Here is a 9,095-nt window from a genome sequence, read left to right on the forward strand (position 1 = left end):
AAGACTTTCCAAAACAAGTAAAATTAGCTAACCTCAATGAACCCCAAAATACCTTCAAATAAGTATATTCTCACTAATAACAAGTGCACTTTTCTTGGTAGAAAAAAAAGAGACCTTTTTCCTCAATATGTTGAAAAATATTCTTAAATTAAGTAAATGCTAGTGCCATTATCTTGACATAATGATATGCGCTCGGCATCATGATTTTTTTTTCATGCTTGAAGTAAGAAACTATTACTTTAAAAAAATAGTTTTATACTTGTGAGTGTTGATGACACAGCTTTGCATCAGTTGATATTCTAATTTCAAGCATGTTTTACTCAATATAGGTCATAACATCTCAGCTACAAGCTGTAATATCTTACTGAGATAATTTAGGACCCATCCATCCATCCATTTTCTACCGCTTATTCCCTTTTGGGGTCGCGGGGGGCGCTGGAGCCTATCTCAGCTACAATCGGGCGGAAGGCGGGGTACACCCTGGACAAGTCGCCACCTCATCGCAGGGCCAACGCAGATAGACAGACAACATTCACACTTACATCCACACACTAGGGCCAATTTAGTGTTGCCAATCAACTTATCCCCAGGTGCATGTCTTTGGAGGTGGGAGGAAGCCGGAGTACCCGGAGGGAACCCGGAGGGAACCCACGCAGTCACGGGGAGGACATGCAAACTCCACACAGAAAGATCCCGAGCCCGGGATTGAACCCAAGACTACTCAGGACCTTCGTATTGTGAGGCAGATGCACTAACCCCTCTGCCACCGTGAAGCCCTAATTTAGGACCAAAACCCTTAAAACAAGTATAACACTAACATAAAATCTGCTTAGTGAGAAGAATTATCTTATCAGACAGAAAATAAGCAAATATCACCCATATTTGAGATATTCAATCTAAATGCATGAATAACTAGAATATGCAATTTCGGAGGAAATTGTTCGTGAATGCTGAAATGCGTTAGCCGAACTGAAAATGTTAACTTTAGCATGCTAACAGTTAGAATGCGTCGAGTACCAAGTTATATTACTGACGCCTTTGCATGCAAAATTGGCCAAAAAAGTTAGCATGCTAATGTCAGCATGCCACAATGCTAACAGGTAGCATGTGTCAAGTACCAAGTTATATGACTCTGAGGTATACGGCTGCAAATATTTGCTAAAAAAAAGTTAGCATGCTAATGTTTGCCTGTGTCAAGTAGCAATAATGTATATGACTGAGGTGTACTGCTACAAAATTAGCTAAAAAAAAAAAAAAAAAAAAAGAATAGCATACCAATGTTAGCATGCTAGCCCGTTGAGTTACATTTTATTTTTTTGATTATTTTTTTTCATTTATTTATTTATTTATTTCAGGCAATGACATAAAAAAGTACAAAGTTGACAACACATAATAATATATATTAATATAGTGCAAAAGGTAATGTATAGTATGTAATGCAGTGGTCCCCAACCACCGGGCCCCGGACCGGTACCGATTGCTACCGGGCCGCACAAGAAATTAAAAAAAAACATAATAATTTTTTTTTTTTTTTATTAAATCAACATAAAAACACAATATATACATTATGTATCAATACAGATCAATACAGTCTGCAGGGATAAGTCCGTAAGCACACATGATTGTATTTCTTTATGAAAAAAAAAAAAAAATAATTAAAAAATAATAATACCCCCCCGCCCCGGTCCATGGGACAAATTTTCAAGCGTTGACCCGTCCGCAGCTACAAAAAGGTTGGGGACCACTGATGTAGTGCATGATTGTCCAGTTTTGCCTGAAAGGGAGTGGGAAGAAGATAACTTATTATTAATTACATTAACAAGAAGCATTTTGACTTTGGACTCGTTCGTATCGGTTGAGAAATGTGGCGGTAGTAACACTTTTTGATAGAGAAAAGCGGGATTTTTTCTTAGAAAAAATATATATATCCCGATTGTCCTAACTGAGATGGCTATTAAACCATTCTTCTCTGTAACAGTTGAAATTGGTAAAAAAAAAAAAAAAAAGGAAGTTGGTTGTAGAAAGAAAAAAAAGGGGTAAAAACAGCAGTAATTAAAAATGGAAATTCTAGGAAAATTGGGAATTTATGGAAGTGGGAATACTGGCTTGAATTGTCCGAGTGAGTGGAATGTGGTCTGAATCTGTTTAGAAAATAATAGAATATGCAAAAGAAAATCCTGGTAATTTCCGGAAAAAAAACGGGAATTATGTTGGTTTGACTGCCCGGGAAGAGTGGCGTGTGATGGTGGAATGGTAAGCATTCACACAATTATGAATGTGTCATTTAAGTCTTTTAGATGTGCTTTGGTCATATGATAACTGAGAAACAACTGTGCTTTTGTCAAGTGAAGACCTTGAACAAATTGTCACAAAACTGCAAAGCCAAGCAAGGCCAAGCAGCCAGTAGTCACGACCACCCATCATCCTTTTGTGGCCTTCAAAAAACTGCAAGGTGGTTTTAAACGAAGGCCTCCTCATGAAAATGTCTCTAAATTACAATAAACAATGTGGGTTTATCAACAATATACAAATTGCCAAGGCTCACTGAGTGACAATGGCTGTGAGTCTGTGTAAAAATGATTAATTAGCACTATATACAGCTGGGGTGTCAAATGTACGGCTAGGTTTTATCCGGCCCGCGGGATGAGTTTGCTAAGTATAAAAAAGAGCCAACATTTTTGAATGAAAGAAACTGCTGTTCTAAATGTGTCCACTAGATGTCGCAATAGCAATTCTTTGTGTCTTTGTAGATGATGCTACATATGTAAAATAAAACAAAAAACACTTCATGTTAGTGCACCAGTCGAGGAAAATAAGCAAACTACATAAATAACATCCTGTAATTTGATTTTGATATTATTTTTTTATCTTGTTAGATTGAAAATTAACACCAATGCGTTGACTGCTGAACATTATCACATCATTTATTCAGAAAGTATAAAGAACGACAAATAAAGATAGAATACAAATAACCGCAACATGTAAGTGTAAAAAAAAAAAAAAACATCATTATGATTTGTAAATTTTCAGAATGTGCTTGTTTTATTTAAAAAAAAATCAACAATCTGAAGTTGTCTTTATTTTTTAGTTATCGTGTCGTGATTTTACCAGTCCGGCCCACTCGGGAGTAGATTTTTGTCCATGTGAACCCCGATCTAAAATGAATTTGACACCCCTGACATACAATATATGGGAATATTATTATTACTGTATTTTCCGCACTATAAGGCGCACCGGATTATAAGGCGCACCTTCAATGAATGGCCGATTTTAAAATGTTGTTCATATATAAGGCGCACCGCATTATAAGGCGCACCAGTAGAGGCTGGGGTTACGGTATGCGTCCCGTAGTTGTGAGACCAGTTGTGGCTCAATATCGGTCCATATATAAGGCGCACCGGATTATAAGGCGCACTGTCAGCTTTTGAGAAAATTGTAGGTTTTTAGGTGCGCTTTATAGTACGGAAAATACGATAATCAGATTATTTTGCATTGCCATAAAAACAGCCAACATCTCATGCTACTTGATAGGTTTTATTAATAGTTGGTGCAATGTGTTTTTCTTCTTCTTTATGAAATATGAGGATGATGATATAATGATCACAAGACTTTCACATGGTTTGTTTACATTTAGTATTATTTTTGCCGTGTGCACATATTAGTGTGTTTATATGTTTGTGTATCAAGTTCAAATGCATCAACCTTTTCAACACAAATGTTGACAATCATATTAAATTATTATTATTTCTTAGTATTCTGTTTTTGTATGTTTAAATACATGCATTTTTGCCTCAGTCCAGACTTTATGGATGCCCTTCACACGAGTAACCTCAATCTTTTTTATGCCGCCGTATTCATACTGAACTATTATTTTATTTGTATATTTATTTGCAGTGCATTCCTAAAATGGGTGACTGTCTGGGCTTAAAGTCACAAGTCAAAAGTAAGGCGACGTCATACTTCAGCAACTCATTTATTAACAAAAAGGTGGATGGCCTCCAAATCTTAGTTCTGTCACATTATGATTTTTTTTCCATTTAAAACACTTCCTTGTGGTCTTAACATTTAATGGTGCATAGATTATATTTTACAGACAATACTCAAGCCGCTTTCTGACTCTTACGTGCCTCCACTTCGACTGTGTCTTCTCTCCATCAGCCATGTTGTAGGTTTAAGCACTTCCTTATGGAGTCTATTGGCAGATATAAGTTAAAACTATACGCTACTTTGTATTAGAAATGACAACAGTGGAGGATGCATGTGCATGTATGAGCCTGTCTGCCCCACAACAAGGGGATAGAGAAAAAGAAGGAACAAACATTGAGCAGCGTAGCCACAAAATTAAGACGCAAAGCTGAGGACAGGGCTGGCATTTAGAGCATCCTGATTGGCAACCAGGAACAGGTGTGCGCCGATTGCCAATCACAAACAGGTGAGGAAGTCAGCGCCCAGACTGAAGAATAGTGGAAAAGAGAGGCAAATGGGAAAAGGAAAACAAAATAAGAGCATGGACAAAGATAAGACCTTGTGGAGGAAAGTTCTGTGGTCAGATGAAACAAAAATTGAGCTGTTTGGCCACAATACCCAGCAATATGTTTGGAGGAGAAAAGGTGAGGCCTTTGATCCCAGGAACACCAATCCTACCGTCAAGCATGGTGGTGGTAGTATTATGCTGTGGGCCTGCTTTGCTGCCAATGGAACTGGTGCTTTAAATGGGACAATGAAATAGTAAAAATTCTTCAGGACAACCTAAAATCATCAGCTTGGAGTTTTGGTCTTGGCCACAGTTGGGTGTTCAAACAGGACAATGACCCCAAAGACACATCAAAAGTGGTAAAGGAATGGCTAAATCAGGCTAGAATTAAGGTTTTAAAATGGCCTTCCCAAAGTCCTGACTTAAACCTGTGGACAATGCTGAAGAAACAAGTCTGTGTCAGAAAACCAACAAATTTAGCTGAACTGCACCAATTTTGTCAAGAGGAGTGGTCAAAAACTCAACCAGAAGCATTTTCAGTAGACCCATAATAAATTCATAAAAGAACCAAACTTCATGAATGTTTTTTTGTGACCAACAAGTATGTGCTCCAATCACTCTATCACAAACAAATAAGAGTTGGGGAAATTATTGGATACTCAAGACAGCCATGACATTATGTTCTTTACAACTTTTGATCGCAACTGTGCATATATATATATATATATATATATATATATATATATATATATATATAAATATATATACACACACATACATACATACATACATACACATATATATATACATATATATATATATATATATATATACACACATACATATATACACACACATATATATATATATATATATATACACACACACACACACATGTATATATATACACACACATACATATATATATATATACATATACACACACACATATATATACACACACACATATACGTACATAAATACATATATATACATACATACATACATACATACATACATACATACATACATATATATATATTAAACATGTGACTAATATAGTAGCCATTTTTCCATGACAGTCACAGAAGCCTTTCATCCATGGACTTCGCCGGACAAACCCAAACAGATCACACATAAACAAGAATCAAAACAGGTTTTATTCCTGCACATTGTGTTTTTTTATTCAAATTAAGATTCTGTACCACCTATACAAACAGCATACACAGTATATACCCCTGCAAGCCAAAGCCAACGACCACCAACAAGCATCAGGATGTTAACCCCCTGCCAGACTGTACTCCACGATGATAAGTCACCTCGCCAACCAATATTGATTGGGGGGGCTTAAAGCTTACACAAAGACAAGAAAGGAAGTGACTAATTGTGTTTTACAGAAAACATTATCGCTCTACTCAGCCGACAGAATTTGAGACGACCACCCAGGCTGGGAGTATATAACTTGACTCCCTGAAGTCCAATTTGAAATGCCAAATGGAAAAAAGTATTGTCAGACTTTATATACTTATTTTTCTTGTTTAGCGACGACCAATATGAAGAATATTCCCTTTTTTTGCTATCAATCACACTTATTAAGTGGGGCTGTCAATATGAACGTGATAATGCGTGTTAATGCATCATCATTATTAATCAATTCTTTGTTATCACGCACAATGGCTCAAAATCCCTCAAACATCTGTGGCTACGCATTTCTGGCATTTTGTCCAAGTGTACTGTCGCACATGCACAAATGCAGTTGATCCTGTAGTGACAGGCTGCAGAAGCAAACAAATCGATACAGAAAATGCGGAACAACATGTTGGCCCTCTCAATGGAAGATTTGAATGCGAAAAACATGATGGAACAGACAACCGACAAAAAGATTTATGCACACTCTGCAGGAAGGAGTTTTCTCATTTTAAAATAGCACGTTAATAACACAAAATAAGTAACAGGACCACATTAGTGTGGATAAATGTTTGTGTAGAGAAACATATTTTTTGTTCAAATGAACATAATATTAAAGAAGTTTTATAAACATGTTAGGTACATATATATATATATATATATATATATATATATATATATATATATATATATATATATATATATATATAGATAGTTTTTTCTTTAGTCATGCAAAATTATTAATATGATTAGAATTACATTTAAATAAATAAAATAATGCACAGATATATGTAGAGGGGGCGTAGTCGGCGTGTCTCCTGCGGGAAGGGCGTGTGCAGGAGCCGGCTACGAAGCAGCTGACAGGTGAGTGGATTCCCCAGCTGAAGCGGGTTATCTAATCACCTGTCTCCTTTATTAGCAGCGTCCGAGGCCATGACAAGGAGGAGAGAGAGAGAGCAGACCGACGGAAGGAGCACATGTGAGCGAGAGAGCCGGAGAAATAGAAAGAAAAACTAAATAAAAGTCTTGTTGATCCCATCATTCCGACACAGCCACAAAGAACCCACCCACGCAGAGACTGTCACAATATCAATATATATATATATATATATATATATATATATATATATATATATATATATATACATACACACACACACACACACACATACATATGTATATATATACATATGTATATATATATATATATATATATATACACATATACATATACATATACACATATATATATATATATATATATACATATACATACACACACACACACACACACACATACATACATACATACATACATACACAGACACACTCACTATAAATAAGTGGAGTATTTATAAATGTACAAGCTAGATGTAATGGACAGAGACTATTATATACAGTAGATCAGGCCTGGGCAATTATTTTGGGGGGCCAAATTTAGAAAAAAAAATGTGTCTGGGGGCCGGTATGTCTGATTTTTAGGAACACTAATACAAGACCTCACAATAATGTCTGATTGAATGCTAAAAACGTTATGACAGACCGCCTTAAAAAACGGAATTTTAAGTTTTTTTACTGAATGAAACACCCAGAATGTACATGAAAATAAAGAATGTGGCATTTACAATATTAACTACAACCGATAAAACACTAAAGATTGAGAACATATGAACGTCACACCCCCTCTTAATATTTTACAATCAAGCGAAAAACAACAAAAATACAACAAACAGCAAAATATGAACGAAAAGGGTAAAAAAAAAAAATAAACATCTACAATCTGATACATCTGATACATCACTAAGCTTTAGAACTTTGCTGTAAAAATCTCCTTCTGTCCCTGACACCCGCATTTCAGGCTCGCCGCTCTGGAAACACTCTGTGGAAACGCTCCCCTCCCACACTGCTTGGTGCCTCATCTGAGCTGCTGTCACTTATATTACCATAGTAACTAGTACATCATGCAAAAGCGCATATTCCAACCATTGAAATACTTTGTATAGTTCAAGACTCACGGTCAATTGAAAACATCACTGCACATCATAATGGAAGCTACAGTTTCCATCTTAATGATATAAAATAATTATTTGGGAATGTTCGGCGGGCCAGATTAAAAAGCTCAACGGGCCTTAATTTGCCCAGGTCTGCACTAGATATACACAAACTATGATGTAAATTTGCCAATTAAAATATAGTACATGTTATGAATATACCGTCACAAGCTGAAAGAATTGCTTGCAACATGACCCCAGGATACAAACAGAATATGGGATGCGTAATATGATATATTTAATGTATGCAAAAGAAAACTAGTGCAGTGAAGGAGTGCACAGAAAGGCCTACACTTGACCTGCTAGCAAAAACATGATCTCCACAAATAACAGCTTAACAAGTGAAAATGCAGCAACACAATATTCCAGCCCTGTTCAAAGGACACTTAAAAAACATTTTGATTGCCTACCATTAACAGGTATGTCTTGATTACCAATCAGGGACAGGTGTGGGAGCCAGCGCTCAGTGGCAGACAGAGGAGGCACACAGGAAGTGGCAACTGGAAATAAGAGCGCTGGAACGGCAAAGAAAAACTAGGAAATTAGTTAACACACAACTGTGTGAGAGTCATGACATACACAAAACTAACGTATATTATGTTCCAAACATACTTTTCAAAGATGTTGAAATGTGCATGTCGAAGTCGCGTACTCGCTGTCCCACTGATACATACACCAGGTGTGCAGAGTTGACAAAGGTTTAATGTTTTTTTTCCACAAGCTCATCAGACAAGTCGTTCTTTCTGGACTTTTCAGTCTCTCCCCTACTCCTCCTCCTCTTGCACTCGGCCACTCACTGTTAAAGACAGCAGATAATTAGATTAACACGGACCACCTGTGAAATCTAATCACCTGCCAGCTGTGTCTCGCCATCAGCACATGCCCCGCCCTTATCCGATGGTGCTCGTCCTCAGCACCATAGACAGCGGCGGTGACCTTTGCTCCTGCAAGCGCGCTGGCCACACCTCCCTCTACAGTGCACAATATTATTGTAACTTCTTAAACATGTCTGAAACAAATAAATCATTACCATAACCTTAACCAGACAATTGGGTAAAATCTAGTATGAATAGCATGAATGCGATCTGTGGGGGTGAGCGGTGAAAAGGGAGACAGCTCTTCCTTGGTCTGCAAGTTTTAGTCCTGAAGCACCGAAAGCGCCT

The 9,095-nt window shown here is 37.0% G+C and overlaps 1 long non-coding RNA gene across 1 annotated transcript; it reads right to left on the reverse strand.

Moving 5' to 3' along the window:
* Positions 1-1,612: 1,612 nt before the first annotated feature.
* LOC133616773 (uncharacterized) lies at positions 1,613-8,701 on the reverse strand. Its single transcript, XR_009816904.2, has 3 exons — positions 8,545-8,701; positions 8,343-8,447; positions 1,613-1,774 (listed from the first exon to the last, which is right to left on the reverse strand). It is a non-coding gene; the product is annotated as an uncharacterized lncRNA (long non-coding RNA).
* Positions 8,702-9,095: the final 394 nt, after the last annotated feature.

The sequence above is a fragment of the Nerophis lumbriciformis genome, linkage group LG14, assembly GCF_033978685.3.
Source record: "Nerophis lumbriciformis linkage group LG14, RoL_Nlum_v2.1, whole genome shotgun sequence".
NCBI lineage: Eukaryota > Metazoa > Chordata > Actinopteri > Syngnathiformes > Syngnathidae > Nerophis > Nerophis lumbriciformis.